Below are 21,639 nucleotides of genomic sequence, written 5' to 3'. Positions count from 1 at the left end.
CATCCTACAAAACCGACCATATCTACAAAACAAATCCTATCTCTAAAACTGACCCTATCCACAAGACAGATCCTATCCCTAAAACCGACCCTATCCACAAAACAGATCTTGTATCTAAACCGACCATATCCACAAAACAAATCTTATCTCTAAAACCAACCCTATCCACAAAATGGATCCTATCTCTACAATCTACCTTATCCACAAAATAGATCCTATCTCTAAAACCAACCCTATCTAAAAAAACTGAACCCCTCACCCTTCCAACACCTCGCCAGAAACCCTGATTCGGAGTCCAAACTAAAAACGGCCATAACTTTCGGCTCAGAACTCGAATCAGGCCCATTTTTTATCAAATCGCACAAAATTAAATTTTGCATCTTATTCTTTCCGGATTAGTTGGATTCGCTGTTTTTAAAATTCCCAAATTCGGCCTAGAAATAGGACTTCTCATTTTCCAAACATTTATTCCGATTTTAGGGCAAACTTGTAGAAATTTCAGAGAACGCGTCATTGTACAAAAAAATCTGAAACATGGTGGGTTTTCTTCTTATGTGCTGCTGCAGAATAGAAAAATATAAAAAAATATTTGAAAACAAATCACAAACAAAAAAAGAGAAAAAAAGAGTAGCACATAACCAGAAACGTAAGTGTTCTGTGCACCTCTGTGATTATTTTGCCCCAAGCCTGTTTTCTTGCTGCACCCATATACTTGTACCTCCTTTCTTGTGCCTTGTTCCAACTGTTCTATTACATTTTCTAGGCCAGCAACTAGGACGAGTACTTGGAACACTTATTCAGCATTGCTATCTGTTACTGACTTGTGTGCCACATATATATATTTAGTCAGCCGTCCCGGAACTCCAGCTTTCTCTCGAGCAGAACAGGTACTCCTTTGCAATCACACCCACGCTCGTTAGACAGTCACACCGGTCACCGTTTGCCACCTGCAATGCTGGTAAGAACGTTGTAAGAGCGGGGTAAGACGCTTCATAATTCGTATTCCACCTCCACCACCACCCTGAGAGATAGTTCTAGGTTCACATTGTTTGTTTCCTTTTTGTCTCTGTTTTGTGCTAACAATGACAGGACCAAAGAATCAAATGGACAAGGACAAGGGGCCTAAGCTTAACGACGATGAGTGTGTCTCTCAGATGGAATTGAAGGAGATGATGCGTGCAATGACTGAAGCTTTTAAAAAATACCAGGACTCTGCGGCGACATCCTATGAGCAGCTTGATCAACGAGTTGTTGAACTTGTTACACGCATGGACGTACTGGAGGCTCGTCCCCCACCACCAATTTCAGCCCCAGCTCACTCTCCTGTGGATGACGACGACGATGACGACGATGTTTATGCACCGCTGCGACAACGTCTCGCACGTAATCGACAAGGTATGGGAGGTAATGGTAGACGTTGTCATCGTAATCCTGAACCAGACCATGATCCATTTGCTAAGATTAAGTTCTCTATTCCACCGTTCATGGGTTCTTATGATGCTGAAGCTTACTTAGACTGGGAGATGATGGTAGAACAAAAATTTAATTCCCATCTTGTTTCTGAGCAGCATAGGGTTAGACAAGCCACTAGTGAATTTAGAGATTTTGCTATCATTTGGTGGAATGAACTTGTTAACACACGTGCTGCACCACAAACATGGAATGCATTAAAAGAGGAGATGCGAGCTCACTTTATTCCCCCTTCTTATCGACATGATCTTCAAAAAAAATTGCAACGCTTAGATCAGGGAGACATGTCGGTACAGGAATACTACCAAGAGCTTCAGAAAGGTATGCTACGATGTGGGGTAGTTGAGGATCCGGAGGATCAAATGGTTAGGTTTTATGGGGGATTGAGGCGGGAGATTCAGGATATTTTTTATTATAAAGAATATCATTCTATACAACGCTTGTTCCATCTTTCTATGTTGGCAGAAAAAGAATTACAGGGTCGTCAACAGCGGAGGAGAAGCACTTTCGCGCCACGCCATCCAAGGCGTCATCATCTTCGGGTGTACGGACGTCCACATCTTCCGCTGTGCCTTTGAGTGTTGCAGCAAAACCTGCTATGACCAACTCTTCCACAGGCCGCTCCTCCAACATCAAGTGCCACCGCTGCCAGGTGTGACACCCCAGTGTCACCTAGGGTTTCTCTCAGTGCTAACCCAAGAATTAAAATTTCATGTGAACCAAATTAAGCATGAAGCATCAAATTAACTTAAGAAGAAATGATCTAAGTATATATCTAAAGAGTCATGTTCCAAACAAATAAGATTTTTCAAAAAGGAAAGAGTGTTGAAACCCTAATACCAACCCTAATTGAGCTAATTAAGTAGAAATAAAGGAAAGGGGTAAAAGACCATGAAAAATATAAAATCATGGCCTAGGCCAATTATGAACATTGAAGTATACTAAATAATCTATAATAAAGATTATGGAAGCTTGGCCAAAATAGTTAAATAAAAACTCCAAACAAGCTTCTCAAGTGAGGGTTCAATAGGGATTTCTGAAATTCAGAATTCTGAATTTCAGACCTTGAGCCAAAGACCGAGCGTGTTCACCTTGATCCCTAGCTCAATTCCTAATGACCCCATTGAAAAATTGTGCCTAACTAACCCCTCTACCTCATATCAGAATATGGCTTCGGGACGAGTGCCTTGGACACGTCAAACCCGCGATCTTCTCTCTGTGCGCGGCAGTGAGACAAACCCGATTTCTCCCCTCTCTATCTCTTGATCCAGTCAGCAAAACCTGCAAGCCTCCACACACAAATGACAAAGGAATGTCAGAGGAAGAGATCTCTCAACAGGATCATGGCCATAATCTCAAAGATTTGGAGCCAATCCATGCTTGAACTCGACCTCTCTCTGCGTTGCCTCGTTAGCTCCGGCGAGCTCTCTTCCGCCCGCCATTGCCACCTGAGCCTCGGCCACCGTGGCTAGCCCACTCCGGTCGCTTCCAAGCCGCGCCAGCCGCTCGGATAGCTTCGCCAAGAGCTTGTGAAGCTTCCCAAGCTCTCGGACCTGGCAGAACTTCACCGGAAAGCCAAGATCGTCCTCGCCGGACTTCGGCCGCCGGCCTGCGCGTGTAGACCGAGCAATTCAGTGAGCCGTTCTTCAATTCCTCGCGCACACACCCTCCTTGATCATTGGTGAAGCTCTCTGACCCATTTGATTGGTCAATTGTGCCCTGGATAGGCCAGACTCCTCGCCGCCGACGAGCTCCCCCGCCTGCGCACGTGGACCGGGCGACTCCGACCGTCCCCGATGGCGACCCGCACATCGCCGTGCCCCTCATGACCTCCCCTACACCCTCGGCCACCTCACCGGAGCAGTCCCGCCGCCGGTAAGCCCCTCCGCCCTTTCCTCCGCCGCGGGTACTGTTTAATTTGGGGGAAGGACCTCGGGTTAGGTTTAGAGGAACCCCAGGGGGTTTTCTGAACTGTCAGCGACACATTTGAAAAGTAGCTCAAGGACTAGTTTGTAAGGAAACTTAAAAACACCCGCCAGGGACCCCGATGCAAAGTCGTTTCCCATTTAATCATTTCTGTTTAATCTTTTTAATGAACAGAGAACTTAGGAAATTCAAAACTTGAGAAATACTTAACCAAAAACTATCAAACCAATTTTGTTGGATTCTAAATATTATGGACTACCAATTAAAAATATTGAACCCCATGTTTTCTGTTCTAAATTTTAGAGTTTGGAATTAAATACAGAAACTAACCAAACCTTATTAAATTAAAGAAAATTAGTTAAGCTTCTGTGCTGAACCTAACCAAAATTTGTAGATGTTCAAACCCCATTTAAACACTGTTTAAAAATAGTGAGAACCCCAGTATTGAAAAATTTAGTAGGGATATCCATTAAAAGCCATTTTCCCAAAACTTAGGAAAATCAGAAAGGCATTAGAAAATAGTGAACAATGAGTGCAATTATTTTTTCTAGCCTACTTAAGTAACAGAGAACCTAGGAAAAATAAAGGGACCTCTAGTCCAGAACAGAATTAAAGTGAAATGTTTATTTTAGCATTATTCCAACTAGAAAACAATTATTGGAATTATAAAAGCAAATCCAAAATTGTTAATAAAAATCTAGTGGACTTGTAACAAATAGAACCCCACTACAAAAATGATAACCACCCCAGCCCATCATTTTAAGTAGGGTAAACAAATAAAACTTGATATTGGGTCCTAATTCAAATAAATCATGAGTAACCCAAGAAAAATGCAATAATGGGCAAATAAAATTTTGCTAGATCAATAATGAGATAAGCCACCAGAGAAAAATGCAAACCCATTTGAAAGATGCAAAATAATACCTATTGCCAATACTTCATGAAAAAGCCCATTTAATACAAATAATTCCTACCACCTCTTCCCTTAAGCAAAAAGATGCAAAACTTCAGAATGATTGCTCTTGCACAAAGAATAAGCTAGGAAAAATCAAGAAATTTGTTGTTTGATATTTTTCAAATATAGTGGTAGTAGAAAGCACCCCTTTGGCTAGAAACTTTAGAACATCATAGCAAAATAACTAATAAGTATTAATGGCTAGAAATTTTTGCAAAGTCATGTTGTAACATCTAAATTCCAGCAAAAATAAGTCTTAGAGAATAACCTACTGTTAAATGGTAACTGTAGTTCAAAGCACCCCTTCTGCCCTAATATTTGATAATTTTGTCCAGAGAGAACTATCCACTCTTTAAGCCCCAAATTTTAGGACATAGAATTATACACCAGTAAGAAGCCACTGTAATTTTTACAGAAATTTTGAAAATTTATTATGACAACTTGTAGTTCAAACCCACTTTAAAAACATAAAAGAAATGAAGGGAAAGAAATGAAGATAAACCTCGCCCCAATAAGTTCAACTTGAAATCTTGACAAATTTTCACTAAGGCTTTAAAAAGAATTCAGTGGAACACCAAAATGGACTTACCACTTAGTTTAACTGAGTGTGATCTAAAAGACTAAGAATACCACCAAAAATCTTCAGTAGCAAAATTAAACTGTATCTGAATTAAGTGGATCATTCACCATCAAAGTTTTATTGCTAAAGCACATATCATATCATGCATGTATCTTACTCATTGCATTTAGTAGATTGTAATCTCGTTGACGGAGAGTACGTGCTCATCCCCGAGGAAGGAATTGTCCAAAAGGAAGACCAGGAGCAAGCTCCCGAGGTTGCCATCGAGCATCTCCCCGCAGCCCCAGCTATTGAAGGCAAGCCCCGGTTTATGCATAGCCGTATTATTATATGCTACTTTACTACACTTAATGCTTGTAGGATTGTAATGTGCACTTAAGTGTAGGAGTTGCTTGAAACCTCTAGTTGCATGAACTTAGAATTCCTTTTTGAGATGGATACTAGTATGCTATGTCGAGTAGCTGCTTTGCTAATCAGGATCTCGGTAGAAGTAGAGTGATTTTTCTAGCACTCGTGCGAGGTCAGGAATTGATTGTATTCATCTTGATAACAGGATCTATGTTGGTCTATGGACTTGGATCCAGGGAGGATGCCTTTTCCATGAGACGGGAAAAAGGAATTAAGGATTAATGTGTGGATACCTGAGTCAAGCTTTTGAACATACTAAGCACATGTCGGGAAATATGGTAATCGGTAAACCTAGTACCTGAGTGAAGCCGGGCGCGGACTTTATCCCTCACGCGACCTGAGACTGGGTCTCCCATGCTAGCTATGGTGGTACAAGTGCAGTCACTGCACGGCGACAGCCAGGGTCAGTGGAGCATTGTTTGCCAAGGCGGTGAGGCCTGCACGCGAACGGGGAATTGATGGGGACGGTTGACATGTGTGGGGTCGGAGTACCCTAACATGTCGTGTGTTTAGGTTTACCTTGCAAGGATAAAAACTCGATTTGAATCGTCTGCTTCTCGCAGCTAATGAGACTGCTTGACCCCTTGTACTACATTGAGTAAAAAGTGAAATGAGGTTACATGAGATAATTTGTGGATTGTACTAAATGCTTGCTACCATGTATGCTTAGAAGGAGCACACTTAGCTAAGATAATGATACTAGAAATTGAAAAGTTAAAATTTGATTTTAGACTCAGCTAGTGCTTTTGGCAAACCAAACCCCTCAGCCAAACATCTGCATGGTCTAGAGGTAGAGGAGTATTTTCCTCACACCGGGTAAGTCTAGATGAGTATTAGTATACTCAGCCTTGCTTGTGGCATAATTTTTGCAGGTACGCTTCAGGATATGGTTGATGGTGTGACATAGCCTACCACCCTGCCACCGGGTTGGACGGTCGAGTGGGATGCTGCTCCAGCAGGAGAGGAGCACGAGGAGTAGTGGGCTAGGTCTTGCCCATTTCCTCGCTATCGACGACATCAATTATAAGCTGCATCTTATTTTATGAACTTTTACCAGCTACTTGAAAAACTCTGATTTATGTAATAATTCAGTACCTTAATTTGGGAATTCTTGTCTTATTGAATTTCTTCTGTGACTCACCTTCGAGTGAGTATGTTGTATTTGATCCTGGTTAAGTGGCTTTATCAGACTAGATCTGAGGAACTGACGGGTTATTCTGATTTAAGTGTGTTACGACCCCTGAGGCGTGACTTAGGCACTTAAGCTGGAATAATTCGGGTGGTTCTGCCACAGCTGGTATCAGAGCAAATACCACCACAGAGAAGGACAATAAACCATGAATACCAAATTTCAAAATCTAAAACTTGATTAGAAATTGCTAAGAATCGTCAGGACTAGACCGCTAGACCTAGGACGAAAGGCCTTAGGAATAGAGGGGAAATAGGTGGCTAAGTAAGTAGGCCCTGTGGGCCAATCCTTAACTTTTGAAGGGTGCCCTAGGAGCCCCCCCTTTTTTCTATTGCATTCGGAGAGGAGACGTTGATTTCAGCATGCATGCATTATAAAAACTTGAGCTAACCCGCTTCCTTTCAAAACCATCCAGGCTTTTTATTTTTCTTCCTTCCACCATAATCTTTACCTTTGATACCCTTCCGCAGATGAATTCACCCACCCCCGCCAGTGGAGGAGACACTCGTTTTAGCTCTGACTTCCTTTCTCACGATGGCTTTCCTTCCATCTTGTGGGAAGTGCTTAACTCTGCCGGTTACCCTACGCCCCCTTTGTACACGGTGTAGTTGTATGAGGAGCATCGGGTACCTCGTTGCCGAGTCTGGCTGACTTTGGAGGCTCATCCCCTTCAGCCAGGTTGGCGTTCTCTTGACTCCGAGACAATTGGATTCAGGACGGACGGCACCACTGAAGCAGCAGCCATGAAGACTCTGACAACTTTCTGTGGCTACCATCCCCTAGAGATGGTGATGCACCCCTTGGGACTCTTCCTGCTGAGAAAAAGGATGACCCCATGTGGTGTAACCGTATGAGCCATGTAAAAGATGTGTGGGCAATGTATCCTGACTTGGTTGGGAGGGTCACTGTTCAGTGCATGAGTGCGTTGTACCGCCTTCAGGCCCTGCAGAGCGACGCTATGGCACACCTTGCTAACATCGCTCAAACCACCAAGCTCACCCTTGACAGCCGAGAAGACTTTGTGGTCGACTTATCCTCTGAGTTGGTGGAGAAGGATTTGCAGGTGGAAAGGCTGAGCCAGCGTATCACCACCTTGGAGCAGCAGGTGGAGATCCGAGACAACACTATTGATGTCTTGGAGAACCAGCTCCACGATGTGCAGCGGGAACTTGAAGAAGCTAATGACCACCTGGACATGCACCACTTGGAAATGGAGGCCAATGAGGCCGGAAGCGAGGGAGAAGAGGCTCCCGAGGAGATAGGACCAGCCACTGGTGCCAATGGGACTACCTCCGCGATGCCCCCTTCACCCGCATCCAGTGTCGCTTCCACCACTCAGGGTTAATCAGTCACTTTGACGCTTTAGGCAGATAGAAACCTATGCGAGCTTAGTTAATGTCAGATTTTGGATTAGGCTTATGGGTACTTCCCCTAATTGATGTAACCCTTGTGAACTTTCAAAATCTGTCGGATGTTGTAACCCTGTTATCTTCATTTCGAACCTAATATTATGATTATGGCATTTTCTTTCCATATGGGATAATAGCTTGTCGTTTGAAATTGTGAGTCGGGATAACAATGGCGAAAATCTCTATTTTTAGATGGCAGCTAGGCAGCGTCGGGGGCATAACGAGCAGGTTCCCCCACCACCTCCTCCAGCTCCCACAGTGCAGGAGCTGATGGCCCAGCAGAATGAGATTCTACGACAGCTCTTGCAGCGCCAGCCCCACCCTCAGCAGCATGGTGGAGGCCAGCAACAGCAACCTCCGGCAGCGGCGACCTACCAAGAATTCCTGAGCATGCAGCCACCCATGTTCACCAAGGCAGAGGATTCGTTGGACGCCGACCTGTGGCTCCGCGTTGTTGAGTCCAAGTTGCCCCTCCTCACGGGAGACTGCTTTGATGATACCAAGGCTCGCTTCGCCGCGCAGCAGCTTCGCGGCCCTGCTCGGACTTGGTGGGACCACTTCCGTGCTATGCTCCCCGCTGATCATGAGGTGTCTTGGGAGGAATTCAAGAATGCTTTCAGAGGGCACCACATTCCAGCCGGAATTCTCGATCGCAAGCTGAATGAGTTTCTAGCACTTAATCAAGGAACCCGCACGGTATTGTAGTACGCTCAGGAAAAGTGGTTATCATGCAGGTTACCATGCAGATTCCGATGAGAAGAAGAGAGACCACTTCCGCAGGGGTCTCAACACCAAGCTGCGGGAACGTCTTAACACTGCCCGGACAGATAGCTTCAATGAGTTGGTCAACCTGGCCATCTCCCAGGAGGACTGTATTGTAGCTCACCGGGCAGAGAAGAAGAGAAAGGCACCAATGGCAGCACCATTTGCTCAGGCCTAGAGGTTCAGGATTGTTTCTCACAATCAAAGCAGGGGATTTCAGCAGCAGGCAGGCAGATGAGTGATCAGGCCACCTCAGCAGCAGCAGCCGGCACCCACTCGTTTTCCAGCTCCCGCTCCAAGGAACAATCAGCCTCCGCAGCAGCAATAGTTCCGCCAGGGCAATGGGAACAAGTGCATTACTTGTGGCAATGTGGGCCACTATGCCAAGAATTGCCCTAGAAATCAGCAGAGGCAGATGCCAGCACCAAATCAAGACAAGGGAAGAAAGCAGAAGATACAAGTCAGGCAAGGGAAGCTCAACTTCACTACTCTGGAGGAAGTACCTAAGGGAGCTCCCATCATGACTGGTACCTTTTCAGTTTATAATCAACCTACTTTAATTCTGTTTGATTCTGGTGCATCTCATAGTTTCATTAGCCAAAAGTTTAGTGCTAAATGTCAACTGCCTTTCTATCACTCAAAAGGGTCATTTATGATAGCCACACCTGGGGGTAAAATTGCAACTAATCAATTAAACCAAAGTGTGCCTATTCAACTGGGAAGCCACATTGTCAAAACCACCCTTCTTGTTCTGGGTTTGGAAAATGTGGACATTATTCTAGGAGCTAATTGGATGACCCTGCACCAAGTAGTGCTTGATGTAGCCAACCGTATCGTGGAAATCAATTTCCTGTTCTGTGGGAACTTCACCTTAATTCTGCCCAGTAAAGGTTGTACTGAGTCATGTGCTTTCTCTATGACGGAGTTACCTTTGAAAAAGATTCCAATGGTCTGTGAGTATGCAGATGTCTTTCCTAATGAATTGCCAGGAATGCCACCAGACCGAGATATTGAATTCGCCATCGAGTTGCAACCGGAAACGACACCAATTTCCAGGAGGCCTTATCGGATGCCACCCGCTGAGTTGGCAGAATTGAAGAAGCAATTATAGGAGTTGCTGGACAAAGGTTTTATTCGCCCAAGTACTTCGCCTTGGGGATGTCCAGCCCTATTTGTAAAGAATAAAGATGAAAGTCTGAGGCTGTTTATAGATTACCGCCCACTTAATGTGGTGACTATCAAGAACAAGTATCCTTTGCCTCATATTGATGTTCTTTTTGACCAGTTGGTCGGAGCCAAAGTGTTTTCCAAGATAGACCTTCGCTCCGGCTACCATCAGATCAAGATACGAGCATGCGATATTCCAAAGACGGCTTTCTCAACCAGAAATGGGATATATGAATTCTTGGTGATGTCTTTCGGGCTGACTAATGCAGCAGCATATTTCATGTATCTGATGAATTCTGTTTTCATGCCCGAATTGGACAAATTTGTAGTGGTTTTCGTCAATGATATCTTGGTGTACTCGAAGAACGAAGAAGAACATGCCGGGCATTTGCATGTAGTGCTTCAGCGTTTGCGAGAGCACCACCTTTATGCCAAGTTGTCAAAATGTGATTTTTGGCTAAAGAAGATCAAATTCTTGGGTCACACTATCTCTCAGTCAGAAATAGTTGTTGATCCTGATAAGGTGCAAGAAGTGATGAACTGGAAGCCACCAACGACTGTCCGCCAGATTCGGAGTTTTCTGGGATTAGCAGGTTATTACCAAAGATTCATTCCAGATTTCTCTCGAATTGCGAAGCCCATAACTGAGCTGTTAAAGAAAGAAGCCAAGTTTGTTTGGGGTCATAAGTGCGAAGATGCCTTCCATGCTTTGAGGCAACATCTGACCACACCACCGGTGTTAGCGCAACCCGATAGCAGCAAGCATTTTGATGTGTATTGTGATGCCTCTGGCACTGGACTATGTTGTGTCTTGATGCAAGACAACTGAGTCATTGCTTATGCCTCAAGAGCACTCAGGCCTCATGAGCAGAACTATCCCACTCATGACCTAGAGTTGGCAGCAGTGGTTCATGCATTAAAAATGTGGAGGCACTATTTGATGGAAACCCACTGCAACATCTTCACTGATCATAAGAGCCTTAAGTATATCTTAACTCAGGCTGATCTCAACATGAGGCAAAGAAGATGGCTAGAGTTGATCAAGGACTATGACCTGGAGGTACATTATCACTCAGGAAAAGCCAATGTGGTAGCAGATGCCTTGAGTCAGAAGTTGCAGTGCAACTGTGTTGTGATGGATTCTCATATTAACACCTTGTGTGATGAGTTGAGCAAGATGTAGATTGAAGTGATTCCTTCTGGTGCTTTGTCTCACATTTCCGTCGAGCCAGCTTTGCAAGACCAGATCATCATGGCCCAGCTCAGTGACAAGGGAGTGCAAATTATCAAGGAGAATCTTCATCAGAAGACCGAGACGTATAAGTGTTTCCGCCAAGATGGAAAGGGTATATTATGGTTTGAAATCAGATTGGTGGTTCCCAAGAACAAGGATATCAAGAAGAAAATCTTGGATGAGGCCCATCTCTCCAAATTCTCTATGCATCCAGGAAGCACCAAAATGTACCATGACCTGAAGCCCTTGAATTGGTGGACCAGAATGAAGAGGGAGATAGCCCAATATGTATCAGAATGTGACACCGATCAGAGGATAAAGGCAAGCCACTTGAAATCAGCTGAAGCTTTGCAACCCCTGTCTATACCTTCGTGGAAATGGGATGACATCAGCATGGATTTCATCGTGGGTCTGCCCAACACCTCTCGTCATCATGACTCGATTTGGGTTATTGTGGACCGACTGACGAAAGTGGCACATTTTCTCCCTGTGCACACCACTGATAAGGCTCAAAAGTATGCAGAGTTGTACATTGACCGGATCGTGTGTTTGCACGGATTGCCTCGGACCATTGTTTCTGACTGAGGAGCCCAATTTGTTGCCAGATTTTGGGAACAACTGCAGGAGTCTTTGGGAACCAAGCTAATCAGAAGTTCAGCTTACCACCCACAAACTGATGGCCAGACTGAGAGGGTGAATCAAATTCTTGAAGATATGCAGAGGGCTTGTGCAATCGATTGTGGCAAGAACTGGGATAAGCACCTCTCCTTGGCAGAGTTTGCTTATAACAACAGTTATCAATCCAGCCTAAGGATGGCACCTTTCGAAGCTCTCTATGGAAGAAGGTGTAGAACACCACTCAATTGGTCTCATCATGGAGAAAGAGAAGTTTTCGGACTTGACTTAGTGACCGAAGCCGAACGGAAGGTCAAACTAATCAGGAAAAATCTAGAAGCTGCTTAGGCTAGGCAGAAAAGTTACCATGACAAGAGAAGGAAACCTCTCCAGTTCAAGGTGGGAGATTTCATGTATTTGAAGGTATCACCCACCAAGGGAGTGCAGAGGTTTGGAATCAAAGGCAAGCTAGCCCCTCGTTATATTGCACCTTATGAGATCATAGAAGCATGTAGACCCATGGCATACAAATTGAAGTTACCTTCAAAAATGTCTACCATCCACGATGTGTTCCATGTATCTCAGCTGAAGAAGTGTGTTCGATTGTCGACCGAGATCATAGCAGAGCCAGAATTGGAGATAGAGCCATATCTATCGTACCAAGAGTACCCTTCCAAGATTCTGGATTGCAAGGAAAGATCAACTCGGGCTAAATCGATCAAGATGTATAAGGTCCAGTGGAGTAATCACTCAGAAGAAGAGGCTACTTGGGAGACTGAGGAATTCTTGCGATCCAACTTCCCCGATTGCCTACCTAAGGAAATTGGTATGTAATCATGCCCAACCCCTCCTCCAGCCCTTCGAATCTAAATTTCAGAAATATAATCTTAAATCAGAATGAAGTAATTATGAAACAAAATTTAAAAGGACTTCCTTCTAAAGTTGCAAAGAGGATCGATGACATTCAAAGAGTAGTTTACCCTAATAATAGAACACCCACTTTCTGTGAGTCTCACCCTTCGCTTAACCCCGGAAGGACTCTGACCCAAATCTCGGGATGAGATTCCTTTAAGTGGGGAAGGCTGTGACACCCTAGTGTCACCTAGGGTTTCTCTCAGTGCTAACCCAAGAATTAACATTTCATGTGAACCAAATTAAGCATGAAGCATCAAATTAACTTAAGAAGAAAGGATCTACTAAGTATGTATCTAAAGAGTCATGTTCCAAACAAATAAGATTTTCAAAAAGGAAAGAGTGTTGAAACCCTAATACTAACCCTAATTGAGCTAATTAAGTAGAAATAAAAGAAAGGGGTAAAGGACCATGAAAAATATAAAATCATGGCCTTGGCCAATTATGAACATTGAAGTATACTAAATAAGCTATAGTAAATATTATGGAAGCTTGGCCAAAATAGTTAAATAAAAACTCCAAACAAGCTTCTCAAGTGAGGGTTCAATAGGGATTTCTGAAATTCAGAATTCTAAATTTCAGCCCTTGAGCCAAAGGCCGAGCGTGTTCACCTTGATCCCTAGCTCAATTCTTAATGACCCCATTGACAAAATTGTGCCTAACTAACCCCTCTACCTCATATCAGAAGATGGCTTCGGGACGCGTGCCTTGGACACGTCAAACCCGCGATCTTCTCTCTGTGCGCGGCAGTGAGACAAACCCGATTTCTCCCCTCTCTATCTCTTGATCCAGTCAGCAAAACCTACAAGCCGCCACACACAAACGACAAAGGAATGTCAGAGGAAGAGATCTCTCAATGGGATCATGGTCATAATCTCAAAGATTTGGAGTCAATCCGCGCTTGAACTCGACCTCTCTCTGCGCTGCCTCGTGCTCGACGCCGTGCCAGGCGCGAGAGCACGCATTGGCGTTCGCCCGCGCACGCCCCGAGCACTTGTCAGAGCCCCGCCTCGGTCGTGCCCGCCCGCGCCTATAAAGCCTCCCCGGGCACGCCTCACCTCACCCCGTGCTCACCTTTGCTAGCCAGATGCCCCTCCTTAGCTCTGGCGAGCTCTCTTCCGCCCGCCATTGCCACCCGAGCCTCGGCCACCGTGGCCAGCCCACTCCGGTCGCTTCCAAGCCGCGCCAGCCGCTCGGATAGCTTCACCAAGAGCTTGTGAAGCTTCAAAAGCTCTCGGACCTGGTAGAACTTCACCGGAAAGCCAAGATCGTCCTCGCCGGACTTCGGTCGCTCGCCTACGCGCGTAGACCGAGCAATCCGGTGAGCCGTTCTTCAATTCCTCGCGCACACACCCTCCTGATCCTTGGTGAAGCTCTCTGACCCATTTGATTGGTCTGCCCTGGATAGGCCGGACTCCTCGCCGCCGATGAGCTCCCTCGCCTGCGCACGTGGACCGGCCGACTCCGACCATCCCCGACGGCGACCCGCACATCGTCGTGACCCTCAGGACCTCCTCTACAACCTCGGCCACCTCACCGGAGCAGTCCCACCACCGGTAAGCCCCTTCGCCCTTTCCTCCCCCGCGGGTACTGTTTAAATTGGGGGAAGGACCTCGGGTTAGGTTTAGAGGAACCCCAGGGGGTTTTATGAACTGTCAGCGACACATTTGAATAGTAGCCCAAGGACTAGTTTGTAAGGAAACTTAAAAACACCCGCCAGGGACCCCGATGCAAAGTCGTTTCCCATTTAATCATTTCTGTTTAATCTTTTTAATGAATAGAGAACTTAGGAAATTCATAACTTGAGAAATACTTAACCAAAAATTGTCAAGCCAATTTTGCTGGATTCTAAATATTATGGACTACCAATTAAAAATACTGAATCCCATGCTTTCTGTTCTAAATTTTATAGTTTGGAATTAAATACAGAAACTGACCAAACCGTATTAAATTAAAGAAAATTAGTTATGCTTCTGTGCTGAACCTAAGAAAATTTGTAGATGTTCAAACCCCATTTAAACACTGTTTAAAAATAGTGAGAACCCCAGTATTGAAAAATTTAGTAGGGATATCCATTAAAAGACATTTTTGCCCAAAACTTAGGAAAATCAGAAAGGCATTAGAAAATAGTGAACAATGAGTGCAATTATTTTTACTAGCCTACTTAAGTAACAGAGAACCTAGGAAAAATAAAGGGACCTCTAGTCCAGAACAAAATTAAAGTGAAATGTTTATTTTAGCATTATTCCAACTAGAAAACAATTATTGGAATTATAAAAACAAATCCAAAATTGTTAATAAAAATCCAATGGACTTCATGAAAAAGGCCATTTAATCCAAATAATTCCTACCACCCGTTCCCTTAAGCAAAAAGATGCCAAACTTCAGAATGATTGCTCTTGCACAAAGAAGAAGCTAGGAAAAATCAGAAATCTATTGTTTGATATTTTTCAAATATAGTGGTAGTAGAAAGCACCCCTTTGGCTAGAAACTTTAGAAAATCATAGCAAAATAACTAATAAGTATTAATGGCTAGAAATTTGTGCAAAGTCATGTTGTAACATCTAAATGCCAGTAAAAATAAGTCTTAGAGAATAACCTACTGTTAAATGATAGGTGTTGTTCAAAGCACCCCTTCTGCCCTAATATTTGATAATTTTGTCCAGAGAGAACTATCCACTCTTTAAGCCCCAAATTTTAGGACAGCGAATTATACACCAGTAAGAAGCCACTGTAATGTTTACATAAATTTTGGAAATTTATTAAGACAACTTGTAGTTCAAACCCACTTTAAAAACATAAAAGAAATAAAGGGAAAGAAATGAAAGATAAACCTCGCCCCAATAAGTTCAACTTGAAATCTTGACAAATTCTCACTAAGGCTTTAAAAAGAATTCAGTGGAACACCAAAATGGACTTACCACTTAGTTTAACTGAGTGTGATCTAAAATACTAACTATACCACCAAAAATCTTCAGTAGCAAGATTAAACTCTATCTGAATTAAGTGGATCATTCACCATCAAAGTTTAATTGCTAAAGCACATATCATATCATGCATGTATCTTACTCATTGCATTCATTAGATTGTAATCTCACTGATGGAGAGTACATGCTCATCCCCGAGCAAGGAACTGTCCAAGAGGAAGACCAGGAGTAAGCTCCCGAGGTTGCCATCGAGGATCTCCCCGCAGCCCTAGCTATTGAAGGCCAGCCCCGTTTTATGCATAACCGTACTATTATATGCTACTTTACTACACTTAATGCTTATAGGATTGTAATGTTCACTTAAGTGTAGGAGTTGCTTGAAACCTCTAGTTGCATGAACTTAGGATTCCTTTTTGAGATGGATACTAGTATGCTAGGTCGAGTAGCTGCTTTGCTAATCAGGATCTCGGTAGAAGTCGAGTGATATTTCTAGCACTCGCGCGAGGTCAGGAATTGATTGTATTCATCTTGATAACGGGATCTATGTTAGTCTATGGACTTGGATCCAGGGAGGATGCCTTGTCCATGAGACGGGAAAAAGGAATTAAGGATTAATGTGTGGATACCTGAGTCAAGCTTTTGAACGTACTAAGCACATGTCGGGAAATATGGTAACCGGTAAACCTAGTACCTGAGTGAAGCCGGGAGCGGACTTTATCCCTCACGTGACCTGAGACTGGGCCTCCCATGCTAGTTATGGTGGGTACAAGTGCGGTCACTGCACGGCGGCAGCTGGGGTCAGTGGAGCATTGTATGCCAAGGCGGTGAGGCCTGGACGCGAACGGGGAATCGATGGGGACGGTTGACATGTATGGGGTTGGAGTACCCTGACATGTCGTGTGTTTAGGTTTACCTTGCAAGGATAAAAACTCGATTTGAATCGTCTGCTTCTCGCAGCTAATGAGACTGCTTGACCCCTTGTACTACATTGAGTAAAAAGTGAAATGAGGTTACACGAGTTAATTTGTTGATTGTATTAAATGCTTGCTACCATGTATGCTTAGAAGGAGCACACTTAGCTAAGATAATGATACTAGAAATTGAAAAGTTAAAATTTGATTTTAGACTCAGCTAGTGCTTTTGACAAACCAAACCCCTCAGCCAAACAGCTGCATGGTCTAGAGGTAGAGGAGTAGTTTCCTCACACCGGGTAAGTCTAGCTGAGTATTAGTATACTCAGCCTTGCTTGTGGCATAATTTTTGCAGGTACGCTTCAGGATATGGTTGATGGTGTGACTTGGCCTACCACCCTACCATCGGGTTGGACGGTCGAGTGGGATGCTGCTCCGACAGGAGAGGAGCACGAGGAGTAGTGGGCTACGCCTTGCCCATTCCCTCGCTATCGACGACATCGATTATCCGCTGCATCTTATTTTATGAACTTTTACCATCTACTTGAAAAACTCTGATTTATGTAATAATTCAGTACTTTAATTTGGGAATTCCTGTTTTATTGAATTTCTTCTGTGACTCACCTTCGAGTGAGTATGTGGTATTTGATCCTGGTTAAGTGGCTTTATCAGACTAGATCTGAGGAACTGACGGGTTATTCCGATTTAAGTGTGTTACAGCCCCTGAGGCGTGACTTAGACACTTAAGCAGGAACAATTCGGGCGGTTCTGCCACACCAGGGACTTGGCCATATTCAGCGAGATTGCCCCAGCAAACGGGCATACATTGCTACTGGTGATGGTGGGTATGTTAGCGCTTCTGATGTTGAAGATGAAGATACTATTGGAGCTAACATTGCAGAGACTTATGATGGTGATGAAGAGGTTCTTAGTACAACAACGACCGAGACCTATAAGGCCTTGATTGTGCAACGAGCTTTGAGTGCCACAGCTAGTGACGACGACAATAGACAGTGCCACAACCTATTCAACATGTTCCTCGTCGTCAAGGACTGCCGTGTACATACCATCATTGACGGTGGTAGCTGCAACCACTTGGTGAACGCTGAGGTGGTCAAGAAGCTTGGCTTGACCACACGAGAGCATCCCCACCCTTATCACATTCAATGGTTTAACAACAGCGGTAAGTTCAAGGTAGCAAAAACAGCAAGGGTGCATTTTTCTATTGGCTCTTACCATGACTTTGCTGATTTCGATGTGGTGACTATGGATGCTTGCTCTCTTTTACTGGGACGTCCTTGGGAGTTTGATACTGATGCTATTCACCATGGTAGATCTAATAAATATACTTTCATGCATAAGGGAAAGAAAGTTATGTTGCTTCCTATGACTCCCACTGAAATGGTCCACTTTGAACATGACAAAAAGACTAATGCTAAGCAAAAAAGTGTTTTGAACTCTAAAAATCAGCAACCTATTAAGTTAAAAACTCCTACTTTGCTAGCCACTAAATCTGATCTTGATGAGTTACATGCCTCTGTTGGACTTTGCTATGCCTTAGTGTGCAAAAATGTTTTCTATTCCATTGAGGATACGTCTATTGCTTTGCCACCGGCTATTGCTAACGTTTTGCAAGAGTATATGGATGTGTTTCCCTCTGAGATACCCCCTGGATTACCACCTGAGTTGCCTCCAGATTTTTGGGTTAGTTCCACCTTTAACATTTTAGATTTGAAGCCATATATGGGTGACGAAGATGAGATCGAGTCGAGGATGACTCCAATTCAAGAGGAGGAGGATGATGAGGACATCACTTCTATACATACAATGAATGGACCGATAACATGATCTCGTGCACGACAGCTAAATCTCTAGGTACGTTCTACCCTAGTCAATTGTGTTTCAGAGCTTACGCTTGGGGCCATGGATGTTTTAATGATTAGGTACCTTGGAGAGGACCAGCAAGGACTTGGAAAAGGCCAAGGTGTTGAGGAGGAGCAGCAAGGGCGGCCACAACAGGAAGGAGATCAAGTCCGACTCGGCTGCGACTCCATCTCGGGTTCTAGGACCAGTCTGCACTAAAATGGAGGCCCAGGATGCATCCTGACTCCGATTACGACAGACTTGATATGGTTGGAAAGATAAGGAGATTATCCAACCAACCCAACTAGTTCCACCTTAAAATTCATCCGGAGTCAACGGAAATCGTCGAAACAATTCAGCGTTCAGATTCTGTTTTGGTACTGCGACACCGTCTGTTGGGCCGTTGGGCCGTGTATCGCGTCGAAGCCCATTAGGGGCGAGTTCAGGGGTCACGCACGCCCTAATACTCTATTTATTCAGCAGCCACCGCCACATTAGGTTTTGAGTTTTGCTTAGATCAATTCTGTCATCGAACAGTATCACCGTCATCGGTTTGTGAGACCCCATCCCGTAATCAATACAATTTTGGTTGCATTTCTTTCCTGTTCTTGCTTGTGTTATTGATTGCGCTTGCAGGGATAAGCCTTCGTGGCGAGGTCATTCGTGTGTCACGGGTGATAACCAATGGAGCCGTGGTGTAGTGATTGCGAGGAACCGTTCGCTCGGAGCCTTGGATCATCAACGTCGAGATCTCCACTCAATCAAGTTATAGTATCTCACGGAAGATCGGGCCACGTCTTCTATCAGCTAACCTAGAGTATAATGGTCGTTCTAAGGATTATAGACCCCTATTCTCACCTTGACTTTGGTATCCCTTCAAAAGTTGGTCACATCGACCAAACCTATGTTCTACTATATATATTATACCTTGCTAAAACTTTTGTTTATTCTCATTCCTTATTTATTTATTTATGGTTTACTTGCTGGTCATATTAGTTCTGTTCTCACTCTTATGCTTACGGTGTCTTTTGTAGATGGCTCATCTTAGACACACCGCACGGAAGTCTGTCATCCCCTTCTTACCCTCTCGTCTCGCGGAGCGTCCGCTTCGCCGTCCAGTGACCGTTCAGTCCAGCCACTTCGAGAGGCTGCACCACCAAATACACGAGGAGCAGGAGCGTCGACGACAGGAGCTGGAGCAACAGGGTTCTTCTTTCTCGCTCCAGCAGGAGATAGAGTCTGTGAGGAGCTGCTCCCCTATGCTCCCACTGGAGGCGCCCCCTGCACCACCACTGACCGCCCAGCCGCTTGAGTAGCTGCTGGAGGAGACCCAGACGACGGAGGTGGTGAAAGGGAATTAGGCTTACACCTAGTTCCTATATAATTTTGGTGGTTGAATTGCCCAACACAAATCTTTGGACTAACTTGTTTGCCCAAGTGTATAGTGTATACAGGTGTAAAAGGTTCACACTTAGCCAATAAAAGACCAAGTTTTGGATTCAACAAAGGAGCAAAGGGGCAACCGAAGGGACCCCTGGTCTGGCGCACCGGACTGTCCGGTGTGCCACCGGACAGTGAACAGTACCTGTCCGGTGCACCAGGGGACTCAGACTCAAACTCGCCACCTTCGGGAATTTCCAAGGCGACTCAGCTATAATTCACCGGACTGTCCGGTGTACACCGGACAGTGTCCGGTGCGCCAAGGGAGGTCGGCCTCAGGAACTCGCCAGCCTCGGTTTCGCGCGGCAGCCGCTCCGCTAAAATTCACCGGACTGTCCGGTGTGCCAGCGGAGCAACGGCTCCCTGCAGCGCCAACGGCTCCCTGTGGTGCATTTATTGCGCGCGCAGCGCGCGCAGACGTCAGGCACGCCCATACCGGTGCACCGGACATCAAACAGTACATGTCCGGTGTGCACCGGACACCCAGGCGGGCCCACAAGTCAGAAGCTCCAACGGCTAGAATCCAACGGCAGTGTTGACGTGGCAGGGGCACCGGACTGTCCGGTGTGCACCGGACTGTCCGGTGCGCCATCGAGCAGACGCCTCCAGCCAACGGTCAAGTTTGGTGGTTGGGGCTATAAATACCCCAACCACCCCACCATTCATTGCATCCAAGTTTTCCACTTCTCAACTACTACAAGAGCTCTAGGCATTCAATTCTAGACACATTCAAAGAGATCAAATCCTCTCCAATTCCACACAAAACCCTAGTGACTAGTGAGAGTGATTTGCCGTGTTCATTTGAGCTCTTGCGCTTGGATTGCTTCTTTTCTTTCTCACTTGTTCTTGAGATCAAAACTCCATTGTAATCAAGGCAAGAGGCACCAATTGTGTGGTGGCCCTTGCGGGGAAGTTTTGTTCCCGGCTTTGATTTGAGAAGAGAAGCTCACTCGATCCGTGGATCGTTTGAGAGAGGGAAGGGTTGAAAGAGACCCGGCCTTTGTGGCCTCCTCAACGGGGAGTAGGTTTGCAAGAACCGAACCTCGGTAAAACAAATCTCCGTGTCTCACTTGCTTATTCGCTTGGGATTTGTTTTGCGCCCTCTCTTGCGGACTCGTTCCTTATAACTAACGCTAACCCCGGCTTGTAGTTGTGTTTATATTTGTGAATTTCAGTTTCGCCCTATTCACCTCCCCTCTAGGCGACTATCAATTGGTATCAGAGCCCGGTGCTTCATTAGAGCCTAACCGCTCGAAGTGATGTCGGGAGATCACGCCAAGAAGGAGATGGAGACCGGCGAAAAGCCCACTACAAGTCACGGGAGCACTTCATCGGAAGAATCCCGCACCAAAAGGAGGGAGAAGAAGAAGAGCTCCTCCAACAAAGGGAAGGAGAAGAAATCTTCTTCTCACCACAAAGAGAAGAAGGAAAAATCTTCTTCCCACAAGCCGCATCGGAAAGGCGACAAGCACAAGAGGATGAGGAAGGTGGTCTACTACGAGACCGATACTTCATCAACATCGACCTCCGACTCCGATGCGCCCTCCGTCACTTCTAAGCGCCAAGAGCGCAAGAAGTATAGTAAGATCCCCCTACGCTACCCTCGCATTTCCAAACATACACCTTTACTTTCCGTCCCATTAGGCAAACCACCAACTTTTGATGGTGAAGATTACGCTAGGTGGAGCGATTTAATGCGATTTCATCTAACCTCGCTCCACAAAAGCATATGGGATGTTGTTGAGTTTGGCGCGCAGGTACCATCCGTAGGGGATGAGGACTATGATGAGGATGAGGTGGCCCAAATCGAGCACTTCAACTCTCAAGCAACAACAATACTCCTCGCCTCTCTAAGTAGAGAGGAGTATAAC

Source organism: Zea mays, chromosome 3 (genome assembly GCF_902167145.1).
Source record: "Zea mays cultivar B73 chromosome 3, Zm-B73-REFERENCE-NAM-5.0, whole genome shotgun sequence".
Classification (NCBI taxonomy): domain Eukaryota; kingdom Viridiplantae; phylum Streptophyta; class Magnoliopsida; order Poales; family Poaceae; genus Zea; species Zea mays.
Note: the sequence above shows the minus strand (reverse complement) of the source record.